Source organism: Dendrobates tinctorius, unplaced genomic scaffold (assembly GCF_039654945.1).
Source record: "Dendrobates tinctorius isolate UK_male_01 unplaced genomic scaffold, ASM3965494v1 ptg000084l, whole genome shotgun sequence".
NCBI lineage: Eukaryota > Metazoa > Chordata > Amphibia > Anura > Dendrobatidae > Dendrobates > Dendrobates tinctorius.
Window position 1 is genome coordinate 89181 of NW_027361752.1, and position 20823 is coordinate 110003.

Consider the following 20823-nt stretch of genomic DNA (forward strand, 5'->3'; position numbering starts at 1 on the left):
TTTACAGGCAGGTGTACAGACACGCATCGATTGAACTTTTCTCCGAAGGTGAAAAGTACAGTTCCCATTCCTAACTCTAATTATCAGACTATGCTGTCGCCTGCGCAGCATGGTGGCGCATGTATTCACACTGAGGCCTAGAAGTGATGGACACAAGTGACAGCATCGTTACGCCTTGTTCACACCATGTTAGTGATGTGCGCTTAGAGCATACTCTCCTGATGTACAGGCAAATTAAAATGTCCTTTGTTGGGCTGGCATGTGCCGATATACTTATAAAGGGGTCGTGTGTTACATTAAAACATTGTAAATGGACCAACTGAAACAGGAATTTAAAAAAATAAATATCAATATTCAACTACCGGACTCCGCATTCTGTACTGCGCTCCCTGACCGTCTCTTGGCTTCTTTTTCTGTTGTAGGTGTCATGTAATCACTGCAGCCAATCGGCTGCCCTGATCAGGTGCAATGGATGAAAGTCTCTTTTCTTTCTTGAATGGAAAAAAGAGAGCTGATAGGTCACTAACATCCATGTGTCTGCTCAGGGTCTAATGTTCCCTTTATTTTTTTGAGAGAGATAATATATATATATATATATATATATATATATATATATATATATATATATATATTTTATAGATAGAGATATATAGATATGTATATATATTTAGATAGATATAGATATAGAGAAAATATATAGATATATAATCTTTATATATTTATTTTCCCTTTTTAAAGTAGTGAACAATTCCTGTAAAAGAAGACTAGTAACTGCCCTATACCATAAAACTATAGTAAAAAAAAAATGAAGAGTAAAACAAAAATCTTAAGCATGCTATATGACAGAAGTAAACTGGGCCTCTATATGCGAAATGAAGGGTAATATGTGAACAGAGCTTTTCTGACATTCTCTAAAAGGAGTTTACCTGCTTTGGCATATACTCATGGGAGTCACGTAAACTCATGCTGCCACTTCTATAACCCGTGATCAGTTCAGAGAGCCATGCACATTTTCTCCTCCTATATGTGGCCATCGTTGGTCACTGTGACTTGTAGAATAGTGACCAGTTTTATAAGTGACATAAATCACGTGGCCAAAATTCCCTATTTGCTACTACATACAGTTAGGTCCATATATATTTGAACAGAGACAACATTTTTCTAATTTTGGTTCTAGACATTACCACAATGAATCTTAAACAAAACAATTCAGATGCAGTTGAAGTTCAGACTTTCAGCTTTCATTTGAGGGTATCCACATTAAAATTGAATGAAGGGTTTAGGAGTTTCAGCTCCTTAACATGTGCCACCCTGTTTTTAAAGGGACCAAAAGTAATTGGACAATTGACTCCAAGGCTATTTCATGGACAGGTGTGGGCAATCCCTTCGTTATTTCATTCTCAAGCAGATAAAAGGCCTGGAGTTGATTTGAGGTGTGGTGCTTGCATTTGGAAGGTTTTGCTGTGAAGGAAACATGAGGTCAAAGGAGCTCTCCATGCAGGTGAAACAAGCCATCCTTAAGCTGCAAAAACAGAAAAAACCCATCCGAGAAATTGTTACAACATTAGGAGTGGCAAAATCTACAGTTTGGTACATCCTGAGAAAGAAAGAAAGCACTGGTGAACTCATCAATGCAAAAAGACCTGGGCGCCCACGGAAGACAACAGTGGTGGATGATCGCAGAATAGTCTCCATGGTGAAGAGAAACCCCTTCACAACAGCCAACCAAGTGAACAGCACTCTCCAGGAGGTAGGCGTATCAATATCCAAATCTACCATAAAGAGAAGACTGCATGAAAGTAAATACAGAGGGTTCACTGCACGGTGCAAGCCACTCATAAGCATCAAGACTCAAAAGGCTAGACTGGACTTTGCTAAAAAACATCTAAAAAAGTCAGCACAGTTCTGGAAGAACATTCTTTGGACAGATGAAACCAAGATCAACCTCTACCAGAATGATGGAAAGAGAAAAGTATGGCGAAGGCGTGGTACAGCTCATGATCCAAAGCATACCACATCATCTGTAATACACGGCGGAGGCAGTGTGATGGCTTGGGCATGCATGGCTGCCAGTGGCACTGGGTCACTAGTGTTTATTGATGATGTGACACAGGACAGAAGCAGCCGAATGAATTCTGAGGTATTCAGAGCCATACTGTGTGCTCAGATCCAGCCAAATGCAGCCAAACTGATTGGTCGTCGTTTCATACTACAGATGGACAATGACCCAAAACATAAAGCCAAAGCAACCAAGGAGTTTATTAAAGCAAAGAAGTGGAATATTCTTGAATGGCCAAGTCAGTCACCTGATCTCAACCCAATTGAGCATGCATTTCACTTGTTAAAGACTAAACTTCAGACAGAAAGGCCCACAAACAAACAGCAACTGAAAACCACCGCAGTGAAGGCGTGGCAGAGCATCAAAAAGGAGGAAACACAGCGTCTGGTGATGTCCATGAGTTCAAGACTTCAGGCAGTCATTGCCAACAAAGGGTTTTCAACCAAGTACTAGAAATGAACATTTTATTACAATTATTTAATCTGTCCAATTACTTTTGGTCCCTTTAAAAACAGGGTGGCACATGTTAAGGAGCTGAAACTCCTAAACCCTTCATCCAATGTTAATGTGGATACCCTGAAATGAAAGCTGAAAGTCTGATCTTCAACTGCATCTGAATTATTTTGTTTAAAATTCATTGTGGTAATGTCTAGAACCAAAATTAGAAAAATGTTGTCTCTGTCCAAATATATATGGACCTAACTGTAGTAGCGTAATGGAAGTGAATGGACTCGCTTTGTAACCTACAAGATGGTGAGATGAGAAAGTGGCAAAGAACCCAACTGGTCCTGACTTTTTTGCGACTTGCTTTCTGCTGATGTGACAATGCAACTCCATTCACCGGTATTACGACACTATGTATTGGTATAGAGCGATCTTCGGCCACTTCACCTGTGTTGTGGCCAAAGTCGCCGTTTTGCCTCCAATAGTCCTGGAGAAACCTACTAATATATCACATTTAATACCAGACCCAAAATGAAGCCAAGCTTCTTGCTGATATATATCGGCGGTCTGCAATCTCCAGCTCGCACCAGTGGGACACGGAGTGGCTTTAGATCTAAATGGAAGCCTTTGAAATAAGTGATTTATGTGATCCTTACCAATGCTTTCATCAACTATATTCTTCTAACAAAGCCTCTGAGGTCTAATGGCCCTGCTCTTGGATAAAGTTCTGCAGTTGTACAAGTTGGGGCCTTAGGGGCTTCTTTGATCTGCATAAAAATTTGAGCAACTTTAATACATCCCATTACTTATGTTGTAGATTTATTGAATCTAATGCCTGTATTGTATTTTAGAGCTGCAGTCACAATTGTAAGTAAGCTTCAGAGCTGAAATTTCTACATTTCAGACAGGCTTTGTGACTGCAGGTGCTTTAGAGATTAGCATTGATGTGTCATAATAACAGGCAATGTAAGCGGGAGATCCCTAACCCTAACACTACATTATAGGAGCAAGGTGCTAACCATATCTCTGACAATGTGATCATTGGTGCTTTCCAATGACGAGTAACAGAACTGTGAACGAAAGGGGCGTATTCATGTCCTCTGTTTAGTAGCGCTGTTTTCCTCTGCCTCCCAGGTTCCTGCTTCCCGGGTGACTGTATGCTCCTGATGAGTGACAGTTCTGACCAGCGGTGTGATTGCTCCAAACTGTGCAATAGGACTGAAGCTGACTGAATGCAGTGATCCAGCCAGCTTCAGAGCAGCGCTCCTTGCATAGGAAACTCACCACCTGTAAACGACTGCTCAGGTGGCTGGTAATTTGGGCAACTACCTTTAAATATAATGTCTGTAAAGCGCTGTGGAACTAATAGCGCTATATAAATGAGTAAAAATAAAAAAATAAATAAAAATCCTGTCCGTTCTCATTTTCTCAAGAATTTTTAATTAGAGGTTATTTGCAAAGTCTGTTTTTTTTGTTTGTTTTTTTACATGCACTTTGCAATTTCAAAGGAAAATATCACATTGGCTCACACTGCCTAGGTGTCTTTCAATCCAATAAAGGTTGCTCGGACAGAGAGCACGGGCCGGCTCCTGGGTGACAATGATCAGATCGGAGGCAGAAAGACATCCAGCAACCACAATGAAATATAAAGACATTAGTAGGTTACTATTAAAATATCAAAAGGGAAAAAATAAAAACAAACACACTAGACGTATGTGTCTGAGCACTAAGGCTTTTCATTATTATTAGATTTTCAGGATTAACAGCCTTAGTGCTCGAAACGCGTAGGCCTAGTGTGCTTTATTTTTTTTTTTTTTTTTCATTTTTTTAATATTGTATTCGTTGCTTATAAATAATGTTTTTATGGTCTTTCCCATTGCTGCCTTCTTACCAGATCACTTTGCAGTTTCACTCATTTAACTATACATGATATAGGGGAGCTGTGAAATGTTGCTCAGAGGCGGACACTCTCCTCATACAGCTGAGGATGATGAGTGCGTGTATACAGTATTAGTATTTGTTATATTTCCCGGCTGATGCACGTCTCGTATATGCTGCGTGACATTGCTATGAATCAGTCGTCATGTTACACGGTGCTGATTCCGAGAGGCCTTTTATGGATAAAATGTTTTCAGGAACTTCCCCGAGGGATGCGTTCCGCTACTAACTTATTTATTGTTTTTTGTTGGGTTTTTTTGGTGTTTTTTCAAGTAATTTCTGGATATATTCTGCTCGGCCCAAACCGACTGTACATGGGAATTGTGGAAGTACAAATTAGAAAGTGTTTTCCTTTGTAAAGTTCTTGCCAGACCATCTGAGCTGCAGCTGGTAGGGCTTTGAGGGATGTTCTGATACTCTGCCGGCTGGCTGACTCTTATTTCTGGTACACATCATCTCTAGGGAATTGGAGCAGCAAATAAGGTTTTTGTTTTTTTTTCTTTTCTCTGCTTTAATCCGCTTGATCAGAAACTGTTCCTTTAAGTACAGTGAGATGGTATATGAAGTGCGGACCAAAAAGTCGGGGTGTCCTCTATCTTCTATGCAAAAAATGTAGAAATGAGGCAAGAGAGAAAACACTACACCAATGGCTACTAGCTAGTACCAGACCATATAATATACTTTATTTTCATTATTATTATAATTTATTGAGTAAGATGAACCTAAAATGATAGGGGAATTCAAAGGAAGCAAATAATGCATTGGAGGGAAGACCGAACGCACACTATAGGTAATGATTGAGTGTGCTTACATTTAAAATGAAAGGGTTAATCCCATCTTCATAGATGGATATTGTCAGATAGTGCTTGTGAATACTTATTAAAATTTGCAGCCGTTCTTGAGCCATTTTCACTTTTATTTAGAGCCCGTTGCCTAGGAGACCGACCACCGCTTCTGTCTAGCTTGTAAGCGCTGCAGTGAAGCTGGCCGGGATTAGGAGATAACAACGAGATCCAAGTGATCCTATCCAGCTTCAAAACAGTGCTTACTAGCTCAACAGAAAAGAGCTTGTTAGCGCTGCACATGTTCTATTGGGTGGCAGCAGTGGTCGGTCTTCAAGGCAACCATATGAAAAGTGTTGTTCTATCAAGAACGGCTGAACACCTGCAAACTTGCTTGTATTGACAATTGTGAGCCGACGATATCCATCTATGAAGATAGGAGCATCGCTTTAAAGAGGACCTGTCAAAAGTGGCCAGTTTTTGCTCTTACATTATTCCCGCTTCTTTTCTGAGCATTAACCTTTTTACGAATCCACCATTCGGATCCAGAGATTTGGGATTTTTTTTATTTAGTGCTAATTTTTATGTTCTTTACAAGGGGGCGTGGCTTACAGGCTAATTATGCAGAACAGCCAAAAGACACGCCCTCAGTGAATCTGCTAAGCCACGCCACTTTCATAAAGACCCTAAAAAGTGGTGCTAAGTAAAAAGGCTCATATCTGTGGAACCGTATGGCGGATTTAGAAAAGAAAAAAGTGGAATACTCAGGGGACAAGCAGGCATAAAATAAGAGCAAAAACTGGCTACTTTTATCCTAATGACACATCTACTTTAAGCAATGCTGGTTATAGTATAACAAGTGCAAGGGGTAATTGCATAACTGGCAACTCCTCCACATAGAGTTACTATCACAATCTCTTCTGCTTGTGGAGAAAATCCATAACCATGTGGGACTCTGGAGATTTACTACTCCCTGCTGCTGTCCAGCAGTCATTGTTTTTGGCAGCCTGTATTCTGTGAATACATTGCTAGCGCTGCCTGTCATCATCCTTTTTTATAGGCCTGTGCTGACATATGAAGCAGCGTCCCATAGACCCCAGCTTGTCTGTGTGGGGTTGGCTGGCTGAAAGGAAAGTTGATTGGAAGCTTCACCGATGCAGGAACTGAAGCGTGGGCGTACATTCCCTGTTTTGCACGGATAATATGCAGTCGCTGCATACACAAAGGATTAATATTAAACATCCCCCGTATGATTAAAGGCCCATTAAATCTCGCTCTTTGCAGACGGCAGCAATATTCTGTGCTGACACTATAGCATCATACGCAGGTTTACAGCATATCACTCGCTAGGTGTTCTAGATCTACAAGATATTGCATGTCTCGTCAGCAGTCGTAACCTAGGGTGGGCGATGAGATCTGCATGCTGACACTTGTAGTCCTACAACTGGGAGCTGCAGGCTGCGCGCCATTCATGCATGTCATCTTTGGGATATCAAACATATGGCTTCATGCAAATGACTGTATAAAAGCAGGGGCCTCTGATTTCAGAGTGTTCTATCAATTTCTGTACAGATCCAACAGAAATAAATCATGGAAGCCGAAAGTATGTAAGCATGGCAAAGCATAGCACGGTTCTGTACACTGCCATGTGTGTGGAGACTTAGGCTGTGTTCACGTCTGTGTTGGAGTCCTCCTTCTATAAACTGCCATGTGTGTGGAGACTTAGGCTGTGTTCATGTCTGTGTTGGAGTCCTCCTTCTATACACTGCCATGTGTGTGGAGACTTAGGCTGTGTTCATGTCTGTGTTGGAGTCCTCCTTCTATACACTGCCATGTGTGTGGATACATAGGCTGTGTTCTTGTCTGTGTTGGGAGTCCTCCTTCTATACACTGCCATGTGTGTGGAGACTTAGGGTGTGTGCACACGTTGCGGATTCTGCTGCGGATCCGCAGCGGATTTGGCCCTGCGGATCTGCAGAAGTTTCTGCTGCATTGTACAGTACCATTTTAGACAATGGAAAATGGAAAACGCAGTGCAGACATAGCAGATTTTTCCGCGCGGATTTGCTGCGGATTTAAACCCGCAGCATGTCAATTCTTTGTGCGGATTCCGCAGCGGTTTGGCACCTGCTCCATGACAGGTGTCAAACCGCAGGGGGAAAAAAGGCTGGCTAATCCACAGATAAACCGCAGGTAATTGGACCTGCGGATTTTGACAAATCTGTGCGGAAAAATCCGCAGCAGAATCCGCAACGTGTGCACACACCCTTAGGCTGTGTTCATGTCTGTGTTGGAGGCCTCCTTCTATACACTGCCGTGTGTGGAGACTTAGGCTATGTTCACATCTGTGTTGGAGGCTGTGTCCACCAAAAATGCTGTAGAAGTTTCTGCACCATTTCTGCATCTTTTGGCAGGAAAAACAATGCCATTTTTGCGGCTTTTTTTAATTGCGTTTTTTGCTGCAAATTTTTCTCCACTAACTAATATGGGTGAAACCCTGCAGGAAAACCGCTGAAAGAATTGACATCACGCAGATTTAAATCTGCGCCAAATCTGCAATTTACAAATAAGCAACGTATGCATGAGGCTTTAGGATTCTCATTCACTGGCATCTGGAAACCCTGCAGATTTCGTGACAAATCTGCATTGGAAAAAAAAACAGCAAATCGCAACATGTGTACACAGCCTATAAAGGAACTCTGACAGACCCCAATATAGTTAGTGGTGGGGTTCATCGTACAAATTCCTGTTCTACAGTGTGTTATTTTTTGTTTCGTGACCCCCACAAAGGTTGTAGAGTGGTGGACCCCATTTTATTGTCATCTGGGATTACAGAAGTCCAGGCATGTCCGAATTCTGACCCCCAGTATCTTACATCTTGTTACACGCTGGATCCGTCCAGCCCGCATCCTCTATGGTAATACACAGATGTAATCCTTTATATGAATTCCTCCAATTGATGCTGTTTTTCTCTAGCATTAGTTTTATATCAATTGTATAAATTTTTCTGAAACGTTTTTGGCTGTTGTTTGGTCATACAATATATACTGAACTCCCATAAGGGACGTCTAATCTCAGGATCTGTCCTTCAGGAGTACGGCCGATCAGATAACAGAGCAGGGCGGGAGCCAGGAATCCAATTTTCCACCGTAACCCTGCAAATTCATTAGCGGAATACAGGCTGCCGTTTCTTCCGATTATGTCATAACTGGTTCCCATGTCCCCCGCATGGAAGCAGGAAGGAATTCTAGCCCACCTCTGTTATTGGATCATTCCTTCTTATTTTTATTAGTTATGATACCAAGGATTTGCTATATAAGCAGTTGCCTATCCTCAGCACCGTGCTGTACAGATTCATACACTCCTACCCTTGGCATACATAAACCAATGCAAACAGAAACCATGAGCCATTTTGCCTTTTTTTTAGGTATATTCACACTGGGATAATCTGATGCAGATTTTCCGCTTTTCAGTAGTGACAGAGTAGATTACGCTTGATTAAATCTCGCTGACCTGGTTCACAAACCACTGCTGGATCTGCGTGATCATTGACTTGTGAAGGAACTTTAAATCCACATCTCAATTAACGCGGAAGATTTTCACTGGAGATTTCACGGTTTCCGACAATAAGGTGAAATACGCTGAAAATCAGCCAAACGTGCGGATTTTTACTGTTCACATTCGATGTTTTTCCTACATGAGACTCATTAACCCATTTCTCAGCCTTCCTGTAATTAATTTTCCTATAGCGCTGTCCTAAATTAAAAAAAAAATTAAATCATGATATTCTCCATTGGATGCCAAAAACATGGACTTTTTCTTTTTGGCAAGGCCCCCGGCAGGGCATGGTATGGCTCTTTACACCGCCATATGTATGGCATCTGTGTTGGTCGCTTTGGTGCATATTCCATCGAAAATTAAGGAGACCTGACGAACCCCAATGACGTCAATGGGGTCTGTCAGGCTCCACCGGTTTCCATTGTGTAGATTCCGGTATTGCTGTAATATTATTTGTTGTTGTTGTTTTCTTCTTGATCATGCCAAATAGAGATACCCAGGATTTGCCAACATTCCAACTTGCTGGAACTTATAGTTCCACGAGAGCTGGAAAGTGGCATATACGCCATTTCAGCAGCACTAGACCAATGCAATACATAGGGTGACATTCACTACAAATCTGCAGCAACTTGTGTGGTTTCATCACGTCCCCGGTGAACGTACCCTATGGCTCGGGTACTCTATGGCTCGGATACTCTATGGCTCTAGAGTTTAACCAACATGAGACTCACTGACCCATTTCTGCGCTCTATAATTACCCTTCCTATAGCGCTGTCCTTTAATTAGCGGCTTCTCCCTGCAGTCCCTCCTCTATTAATGATATTTTCGTTCTCATCCCATTCTGACTTTTTTCCCCTCAGTCCTTCCTGATTTTGCTCCCGTTTTACCAGTGGCAGATCGGCGCTTTACCCCAGCCTGCGGTCAATCTGTTGCTCCAGTGTTTGTTTAGTCTGGTGAAGAACAATAGGTGGGAGAAGCGCGTCCCGTTACGTCCCCGCAGATCGCGCTAGTAATGCTTCGCTAACGTCATCCACATCCCTGCTATTTCTTCTATTATTCCATTATTACCAGAAAACCCATTTTTATTTGTTTTCCTAATTCACTGCACATGGTGCAGGAAAGAATCTGAACTTTGGAGAAGTTCTGACCTTCTTTACCGACATAGCAAGACCTTCACAAGTGACACACTCGGATTTTTCTTTTTTGGGGGGGAATGGGGGGAATTAACTATCATTTAGCTTAAAAACATGTGAGTGAAGAATGCCGTAGAATCCCCAGCGGAGCATCATGTCTATCACTGCAGACGTGGGGCAGGGTGCACGCTGCCCCCACTGCTGGACCCTCGGACCTATAGAGGCTTTTAGGGTGTGTGCACACACTGCGGATTTTGCCGCGGATCCGCAATGTTTCTGGCCCTGCGGATCCGCAGCAGAATCTGCTGCATTGTACAGTACCATTTTACTCTATGTGCACATGCTGCAGAATTTTCCGCGCGTTTTTTGCTGCGGTTTCAAATCCGCATAAAGAAATGACATCTCACTTCTTTTCTGCGGATTCTGCTGCGGTTTACCATCTCCTCCATTGTAGAGGTGATAAACCGCAGGGCAAAACCGCAGCCTAATCCGCAGGTAAAACCGCAGGTCTTTTGACCTGAAATTTACCTGCGGACTTTACAAAATCCGCGGGGAGAAATCCGCAGCACCTAAAAACTACGTGGGCACATAGCCTTATTCCGTCCTCCCGTCTGATCATCTGCATTCCTAAAATGGGGTAATAATAAGGGAAATCTCCGGTTGGGACACTATTTCCCCAGCATCTTGCTCTGAAACAACACCTAGCATCCGCAAAAACAAAACAAAAAAACTCTCATTGCAACTACCAGTCAATTTTTAGGATGTAGCAGAGCTGGGTTTGTAATTTAGCACAACTCATTGCAATGTTATATTTGGTTTTTCTGTGGTTTTACATAGCATTAAAGATGACCCTGCTCCTTTATCTAAATTCAGGAAGTTTTCAGCAAAGCGTTGAAGTATAGCCGTGGCTTATTTATACGCTACTGCTGTGCAGATGCAGCAGAGCTGAGTTTGTAATGCACACTACAATGACTATATACAATGTGTATATTATATACAAAGCGGTGTCTGTTTTTGCACATATCTGCTATATTATCTATTACCTCTCGTAGCTAAATGACAAAGTCAGCACTGCTACATCTGTATAGGCAGGATGATTGCAGTAAAAAAAAAAAAAAAAAAAAAGCAGCAACTTTCTCTGACTTCTTCAGTAGCGCACGTGTACCTGTCCAGGTGTTCGTGAAGGATTACGTGCTGCATACAGGTGTAGCAGAGCTGAAGTTGTCATATTGCAGCTTGCATGTGCATAGTGTAAAATAATTATTACAAAATAAAAAAAAAACTGAAAAAAGATACTGCACAGTGCCAAATGGCAAACTCAGCTCGGCTGCATACAAACTGTAAAACTTTTTAAAAGTTTGTTCATGGCTATTTTAATGGAGGCAGAGAGTGCAGTGCAGGAAAATGCAAGCTGGGGAGTAGTAAAGTGAGATGTCCAGGCTGCCTGCTCTTACCTGGGGTTGTAGAGCTGCAGAGTATGGCCACAGCTGCTGCGGTCCCATAAAGGGACTTACTTCTCGGAGAGGCAGTTTTCTCCCAGGCATGAGATGTGAGCATTCCAATGGAAAAGGCAAACAATGAAAGATACTCTCAGCTTGTCCCAAGCCTATAGAGCATGACGTCATGGGCCGGCCCTATAAGATCTGTGTTGTACAGGCACACCACTGCTGCCGATGCTGTCTGACTAGTGCACCCTAATGCACGCCAGAAGTTTTAGAAAGTTTATTAATGTGTTCTGGCTCCAGCTGAAGTTCAATCCTGTGTGAAGTATTTCATTTGTCTCCGCCATTCAGGGCTGAACAAGAATGTGCGGAAGGCTTGTCTTCCAAAAACTCCCGTCTACTCGCTGATAATAAAGTCATTGGGAGTTATTTAGTCCTATTACTAATCCCAGAAAGTCCTATCCAGGACCGCGCAATGATTTTAGCTTTCGCTACTGATGGGAAAAAAAAAAGCAAAACGTTTTTAACTTTCTCATATAGGAAAAGTTTGGGCAGCTTCTCTGTAGAGGATGTGGATTTAAGCTGTGACTTTGTGTTTCTGTGGAGGGGGCTCTCGGGGGGATAGTATTTTATTTCCTGATGATGTAACTACACAACAATTCTTCGAGCGATGATGGGAAGGCCAGATGAAGTCCATTGCTCTTTTGTTAAAACATTTTCAGCTTTTCTTGTTTCTTTCATCGATTTTATGCAAAATGGTGAAAAGACTATTATGCCTCGTTTGTCGCTTTTGCGAAATTTTGGAAAGTTAAGCAAAAAATAAAAAATTTAAATGTAGGTTTTTAGCTGTTGTAGATATAGGATCACCCGTGAGGGTTATTACAGTTCAGCAGCAGTCACCAATCTTTCTTACCGTGAGAGCCGCGTTCAGACTGAGAAATGGTCGCCAGCCAAAGTAAACTGAGAAGTCCTGTTGGCCACTTATAAATTAATGATGCTGCAAGTGACAAGTTATAAAGCACTTATACCTCAAGTGCCCCCTTATCAATTCATATTATCCTCATGCCTCCTTATAAAGCACTTATACCCCAAGTGCCCCCTTATCAATTCATACTATCCTCAGCACCTCCTTATAAAGCACTTATACCCCAAGTGCCCCCTTATCAATTCATACTATCCTCAGCACCTCCTTATAAAGTACTTATACCCCAAGTGCCCCCTTATCAAGTCATAATATCCTCAGTGCCTCCTTATAAAGTACTTATACCCCAAGTGCCCCCTTATCAATTCATACTATCCTCAGCACCTCCTTAAAAAGTACTTATACCCTAAGTGCCCCCTTATCAAGTCATAATATCCTCAGTGCCTCCTTATAAAGTACTTATATCCCAAGTGCCCCCTTATCAAGTCATAATATCCTCAGCACCTCCTTAAAAAGTACTTATACCCCAAGTGCCCCCTTATCAAGTCATAATATCCTCAGCACCTCCTTATAAAGTACTTATACCCCAAGTGACCCCTTATCAAGTCATAATACCCTCAGCGCCTCCTTATAATGTACTTATACCCCAAGTGCCCCCTTATCAAGTCATAATATCCTCAGCACCTCCTTATAAAGTACTTATACCCCAAGTGCCCCCTTATCAAGTCATAATATCCTCAGTGCCTCCTTATAAAGTACTTATACCCCAAGTGCCCCCTTATCAAGTCATAATATCCTCAGCACCTCCTTATAATGTACTTATACCCCAAGTGCCCCCTCATCAAGTCATAATATCCTCAGCACCTCCTTAAAAAGTACTTATACCCCAAGTGCCCCCTTATCAAGTCATAATATCCTCAGCACCTCCTTATAAAGCTCTTATACCCTAAGTGCCCCCTTATCAAGTCATAATACCCTCAGCGCCTCCTTATAAAGTACTTATACCCCAAGTGCTCCCTTGTCAAGTCATAATACCCTCAGCGCCTCCTTATAATGTACTTATACCCCAAGTGCCCCCTTATCAATTCATACTATCCTCAGCACCTCCTTATAAAGCTCTTATACCCCAAGTGCCCCCTTATCAAGTCATAATACCCTCAGCGCCTCCTTATAAAGTACTTATACCCCAAGTGCCCCCTTATCAAGTCATAATATCCTCAGCACCTCCTTATAAAGTACTTATACCCCAAGTGACCCCTTATCAAGTCATAATACCCTCAGCGCCTCCTTATAATGTACTTATACCCCAAGTGCCCCCTTATCAAGTCATAATATCCTCAGCACCTCCTTATAAAGTACTTATACCCCAAGTGCCCCCTTATCAAGTCATAATATCCTCAGTGCCTCCTTATAAAGTACTTATACCCCAAGTGCCCCCTTATCAAGTCATAATATCCTCAGCACCTCCTTATAATGTACTTATACCCCAAGTGCCCCCTCATCAAGTCATAATATCCTCAGCACCTCCTTAAAAAGTACTTATACCCCAAGTGCCCCCTTATCAAGTCATAATATCCTCAGCACCTCCTTATAAAGCTCTTATACCCTAAGTGCCCCCTTATCAAGTCATAATACCCTCAGCGCCTCCTTATAAAGTACTTATACCCCAAGTGCTCCCTTGTCAAGTCATAATACCCTCAGCGCCTCCTTATAATGTACCTATACCCCAAGTGCCCCCTTATCAAGTCATAATATCCTCAGCACCTCCTTATAAAGTACTTATAACCCAAGTGCCCCCTTATCAAGTCATAATATCCTCAGCACCTCCTTATAAAGTACTTATACCCCAAATGCCCCCTTATCAAGTCATAATATCCTCAGCACCTCCTTATAAAGCACTTCTACCCCAAGTGCCCCCTTATCAAGTCATACTATCCTCAGCACCTCCTTATAAAGCTCTTATACCCCAAGTGCCCCCTTATCAAGTCATAATATTCTCAGCACCTCCTTATAAAGCTCTTATACCCTAAGTGCCCCCTTATCAAGTCATAATACCCTCAGCGCCTCCTTATAAAGTACTTATAACCCAAGTGCCCCCTTATCAAGTCATAATACCCTCAGCGCCTCCTTATAAAGTACTTATACCCCAAGTGCCCCCTTATCAAGTCATAATATTCTCAGCACCTCCTTATAAAGTACTTATAACCCAAGTGCCCCCTTATCAAGTCATAATATCCTCAGCACCTCCTTATAAAGTACTTATACCCCAAATGCCCCCTTATCAAGTCATAATATCCTCAGCGCCTCCTTATAAAGCACTTCTACCCCAAGTGCCCCCTCATCAAGTCATAATATCCTCAGCACCTCCTTAAAAAGTACTTATACCCCAAGTGCCCCCTTATCAAGTCATAATATTCTCAGCACCTCCTTATAATGTACTTATACCCCAAGTGCCCCCTTATCAAGTCATAATACCCTCAGCGCCTCCTTATAATGTACTTATACCCCAAGTGCCCCCTTATCAAGTCATAATACCCTCAGCGCCTCCTTATAATGTACTTATACCCCAAGTGCCCCCTTATCAAGTCATAATATCCTCAGCGCCTCCTTATAAAGTACTTATACCCCAAGTGCCCCCTTATCAAGTCATAATACCCTCAGTGCCTCCTTATAATGTACTTATACCCCAAGTGCCCCCTTATCAAGTCATAATACCCTCAGCGCCTCCTTATAATGTACTTATACCCCAAGTGCCCCCTTATCAAGTCATAATATCCTCAGCGCCTCCTTATAATGTACTTATACCCCAAGTGCCCCCTTATCAAGTCATAATACCCTCAGCGCCTCCTTATAATGTACTTATACCCCAAGTGCCCCCTTATCAAGTCATAATACCCTCAGCGCCTCCTTATAATGTACTTATACCCCAAGTGCCCCCTTATCAAGTCATAATATCCTCAGCGCCTCCTTATAATGTACTTATACCCCAAGTGCCCCCTTATCAAGTCATAATATCCTCAGCGCCTCCTTATAAAGTACTTATACCCCAAGTGCCCCCTTATCAAGTCATAATATCCTCAGCGCCTCCTTATAATGTACTTATACCCCAAGTGCCCCCTTATCAAGTCATAATACCCTCAGCGCCTCCTTATAAAGCTCTTATACCCCAAGTGCCCCCTTGTCAAGTCATAATATCCTCAGCGCCTCCTTATAAAGCACTTATACCCCAAGTGCCCCCTTATCAAGTCATAATATCCTCAGCGCCTCCTTATAAAGCACTTATACCCCAAGTACCCCCTTGTAATGTAATCGTGCTTCCTTTCAAAGTAGTAATGATGTGAGTGGCACTTATAAAGTGTTCATGTCCCAGGTGACCCTTACCGATTAATATTGACCTAAGTGTGCTGAGTGCCCCTCACCAGGTAGTAATGCTCCCTGTAGATCCCAGTACAGATGAGGGTGGCACAGCTGAGCCTCCGCGGTATTTTGACTGCTTCCTAAGCAATCACTTTCACGGCTGCTCTGTTTTGTAAGTGAAAACGCTGTTTTCCTACAAAAATTAGCGGATGTGCCTTAAATGTGTAGTTCATGGGGTTTCACCAATAGGACCTTCATCTGTTGTGAGAACATGAGCTTGACTGTCAGTGGAGAGGTGGTCACATTTCCCATTCCCCATTCATTTTTATGGGAATTCTGGCCATCCCTGCACTGAATGAGAGGAGACACAGATCAGATATTAAAAAAAACATTTTGACAATTAGAGCGATCAATGAGTGGAACAGGCTGCCACGAGAAGTGGTGAGTTCTCCTTCAATGGAAGTCTTCAAACAGAGGCTGGACAGACATCTGTCTGAGATGGTTTAGTGAATCCTGCATTGAGCAGGGGGTTGGACACGATGGCCCAGGAGGTCCCTTCCAACTCTACGATTCTATGAATGCAATGCATCATGTACAGTATATGCGGGTCCCATTCCTGTGGTTATGTTATAAATGTGGAAGATGTGACTACCCCTTCTTGTGGTTGTGTAAGGCTATGTGCCCACGTTGCAGAAATGCTGCGGAATTTTCCTCAGCATTTCCGAAATTCCCTGCCACGGGTAAAACACATGCGGAATTCGCATGCGTTTTCCCGCAAAACGCTAGTGTTTTGCCAGCGTTTTTAGCTTGCAGAATCCTAGCGCTTTCCAAGCTATTTGAAGCATCACTTGGAAAAGTGATTGACAGGTTGGTCACACTTGTCAGGCATAGTGCTTGACAAGTGTGACCCAACTTTTCACTACTGATGCGGCATCAATAGTAAAAGATAGAATGTAAAAAATAATTTAAAAAAAATAAAAAATAGGGATATACTCACCTTCTGTCAACCCCCGGCCCCCAGCGACGCTGCCGGCAAGCTCCGTTCCCAGGGATGCATTGCGAGAATCACCTCAGATGACGTAGCGGTCACATGACCATGATGTCATCTGGGGTGATTTGCGCAATGCATCCCTGGGACCGGAAGATGCTGGCAACAAGGCTGAGCGGTGGGAAGGACTCCGCGGGCCGCCGGAGGGTATGTCCAGATTTTTTTTATTTTAAGTCTATTTTTCACAGGGATATGGTACCCAGGGCATGGAGGCCAGTCTCCTCTCCTCCAGACCCTGGGGACCATCCGCACATGAAGCGCTCACTTTACGCATGGTGGGCATAGCCACATGCGTCAAGTGAGAGTTTAAATGCAATCCTATGGCTGCAGAATCGCTGCGATCTCATAGAAATAATGAGCATGCTACGGATTTTACCGCTGTGTGATTCCGCAGCGGTAAAATCCGCAGCATGGGCACAGCAACTGCGGAATCCCATAGGATTGCATGGGGGTGCGTTTTATTAATGTTTTTTAAGTGTTTCCGCTGCAGCAAAAACGTGGCGGAAACGAATAAAAATGCAACTTGGGCACACAGCCTAAAGCACCACTCCAGAGTTTTTTTTATTTCACCACTCGAGTGCTATCACCAAAGTAAGTTTCCTGCCCCTAGTGAAATACTCTGCAGCCGCCATCTTGTGCCGCTCCAGTCATTTTCTACAGGTTGCGACCTGTTGGGCAGCTCCAGTGTTTGCTGGACGAGCCAGAAGTCACAACTCGCTATAAGTTCGAGGGTCAGAACGACTAGACTGACGCTGAGAGCTTGTCACCGTTACCTCTGACTTCAGTCAGAAGCTGCAGTCACAAGATGGCTGTTGTTACCATACTCATTAGATCATTATCCATTGTTTGGCCGATGGTTATCTCCATTGACTCCTCTACCAGCAACTTATCGACAAAGGGAACATAAGGATCGGCCCTCTTTTTTTCCTGACTTCAACTGTCGGGGAAGAGTTGGGAGGCCCCCATACACATTATACTGTTGACCAATCCTTGACCAATAACAGCAGGTTTGGACAACTTTGATCTAATGTGCATGAGGGCCTGAATTTATAGCCATCTGCAAATTCCCTCGGCAGTGGTCACTGTAGGAGAGACGTAACATTGTGTGTCCGCCTTCAAATTAATGGCCATCATCCATGTAATGCAAAGACAGACTGGGACTCTCAGAGCAGCCCTTTACTCTGGCACATAGAAATTTGCCATTGTCTGACATTTACATACTTCAAAAGGGTGCAAGGACGGAGGTTGCCCTGTTCGGCTCATTCAGATTATAACATTTAGGATGGACAGATTAAAGCCTGCATACAAGCTTTGAGTTGCACAGAGCTGTAATATGGCACCGACACCATAGTACCTTAGTGTGCCTCTGGTTTTATAACATCTGACAGAACAAAATAATCTTGCTGTGTTACAGAAGTACAGCTGCTTAATACAATTCCATATGGAACCCTACAGGATGGACTGTAGGTCTACAGCATAGGGCCATAGGGGCAAGCTGGCCGGCAACAATCAAGATGAAAAATCTGTGCTTGATCAAGATACATGGCAAAGACTCATTTAGCAATAGGGAATGCTCTTGGAATTATTATTAAGATAGCGAGTAATCCCTTTTCTTAGGTTTGGGAATAACTTAATGAACACTGAGCGTCTGGCTATTGGGACCCCCGGTGATCCTGAGAAGAAGACTCAGGAACCACGAGCAGAGGTGCACATGTACAATCTCTGCTCCAATCATTGTCTATGGGACTTCCAGAGAAAGTAGAGCACTGGACTCCTCTATTTCCTCCATTTACAATAAATGGACAATATACAATAAATGGAGCAAAGGTTGAGCATGCTCACCTCTGCTCCATTCTACAGAGCCCATACCCTATGTCCAGAACCCAGTACCAATGTTCCACAGCCGACTGCCTGTGTTCCACAGTCCACTGCCCATGTCCCAGAACCCAGTACCAATGTTCCACAGTCCGCTTGCCGTGTTCCACAGCTGACTGCCCGTGTCCCAGAACCCAGTACCAATGTCCCAACAGCCCACTTCCCATGTTCCAACAGCCCACTTCCCATGTTCCAACAGCCCACTTCCCTTGTTTCAACAGCCCACTTCCCATGTTCCAACAGCCCACTTCCCATAGTCCACAGCCCACTGCCCGTGCCCCAGAACCCAGTACCAATGTTTCACAGCCCACTGCTCGTGTCCCAGAACCCAGTACCAATGTTTCACAGCCCACTGCCTGTGTCCCAGAACCCAGTACCAATGTTTCACAGCCCACTGCCCGTGTTCGAACAGCCCAGTACCAATGTTTCACAGCCCACTGCGCGTGTCCCAGAACCCAGTACCAATGTTTCACAGCCCACTGCCCGTGTCCCAGAACCCAGTACCAATGTTTCACAGCACACTGCCTGTGTCCCAGAACCCAGTACCAATGTTTCACAGCCCACTGCCTGTGTCCCAGAACCCAGTACCAATGTTTCACAGCCCACTGCCCGTGCCCCAGAACCCAGTACCAATGTTTCACAGCCCACTGCTCATGTCCCAGAACCCAGTACCAATGTTTCACAGCCCACTGCCTGTGTCCCAGAACCCAGTACCAATGTTTCACAGCCCACTGCCTGTGTCCCAGAACCCAGTACCAATGTTTCACAGCCCACTGCTCATGTCCCAGAACCCAGTACCAATGTTTCACAGCCCACTGCCTGTGTCCCAGAACCCAGTACCAATGTTTCACAGCCCACTGCCTGTGTCCCAGAACCCAGTACCAATGTTTCACAGCCCACTGCCCGTGTTCGAACAGCCCAGTACCAATGTTTCACAGCCCACTGCCCATATCCCAGAACCCAGTACCAATGTTTCACAGCCCACTGCCCGTGTCCCAGAACCCAGTACCAATGTTTCACAGCCCACTGCCCGTGTTCGAACAGCCCAGTACCAATGTTTCACAGACCACTGCTCGTGTCCCAGAACCCATTACCAATGTTTCACAGCCCACTGCTCGTGTCCCAGAACCCAGTACCAATGTTTCACAGACCACTGCTCGTGTCCCAGAACCCAGTACCAATGTTTCACAGCCCACTGCCCGTGTCCCAGAACCCAGTACCAATGTTTCACAGCCCACTGCCCATGTTCGAACAGCCCAGTACCAATGTTTCACAGACCACTGCTCGTGTCCCAGAACCCATTACCAATGTTTCACAGCCTACTGCTCGTGTCCCAGAACCCATTACCAATGTTTCACAGCCCACTGCTCGTGTCCCAGAACCCAGTACCAATGTTTCACAGCCCACTGCCCGTGTCCCAGAACCCAGTACCAATGTTTCACAGCCCACTGCCCGTGTCCCAGAACCCAGTACCTATGTTTCACAGCCCACTGCCCATGTTCGAACAGCCCAGTACCAATGTTTCACAGACCACTGCTCGTGTCCCAGAACCCATTACCAATGTTTCACAGCTCACTGCTCGTGTCCCAGAACCCATTACCAATGTTTCACAGTCCACTGCCCGTGTCCCAGAACCCAGTACCAATGTTTCACAGCCCACTGCCCGTGTCCCAGAACCCAGTACCAATGTTTCACAGACCACTGCTCGTGTCCCAGAACCCAGTACCAATGTTTCACAGACCACTGCTCGTGTCCCAGAACCCATTACCAATGTTTCACAGCCCACTGCTCGTGTCCCAGAACCCAGTACCAATGTTTCACAGCCCACTGCCTGTGTCCCAGAACCCATTACCAATGTTTCACAGCCCCCTGCCCGTGTCCCAGAACCCAGTACCAATGTTTCACAGCCCACTGCCCGTGTTCGAACAGCCCAGTACCAATGTTTCACAGCCCACTGCTCGTGTCCCAGAACCCATTACCAATGTTTCACAGCCCACTGCTCGTGTCCCAGAACCCAGTACCAATGTTTCACAACCCACTGCCTGTGTCCCAGAACCCATTACCAATGTTTCACAGCCCACTGCCCGTGTCCCAGAACCCAGTACCAATGTTTCACAGCCCACTGCCCGTGTTCGAACAGCCCAGTACCAATGTTTCACAGACCACTGCTCGTGTCCCAGAACCCATTACCAATGTTTCACAGCCCACTGCTCGTGTCCCAGAACCCAGTACCAATGTTTCACAGCCCACTGCTCGTGTCCCAGA

The 20823-nt window shown here is 44.1% G+C and overlaps 2 protein-coding genes across 4 annotated transcripts in view; one reads left to right on the forward strand and one right to left on the reverse strand.

Moving 5' to 3' along the window:
- Window positions 1-20823, forward strand: part of CMSS1 (cms1 ribosomal small subunit homolog) — a 390654-nt gene that overhangs the window by 48870 nt on the left and 320961 nt on the right. The gene's annotated exons all lie outside the window — the stretch shown is intronic.
- The window catches only part of FILIP1L (filamin A interacting protein 1 like), a 319236-nt gene that overhangs the window by 32297 nt on the left and 266116 nt on the right, over window positions 1-20823 (reverse strand). Inside the window, exon 1 of one of the 3 annotated variants that reach the window (XR_012233911.1) lies at window positions 11369-13543. The exons of the other annotated variants lie outside the window; for them this stretch is intronic. The gene's annotated coding sequence lies outside the window, so the exon portion shown is untranslated. Of the gene's footprint in view, window positions 1-11368; window positions 13544-20823 lie in introns of those variants that run through there. 3 annotated transcript variants of the gene reach the window in all.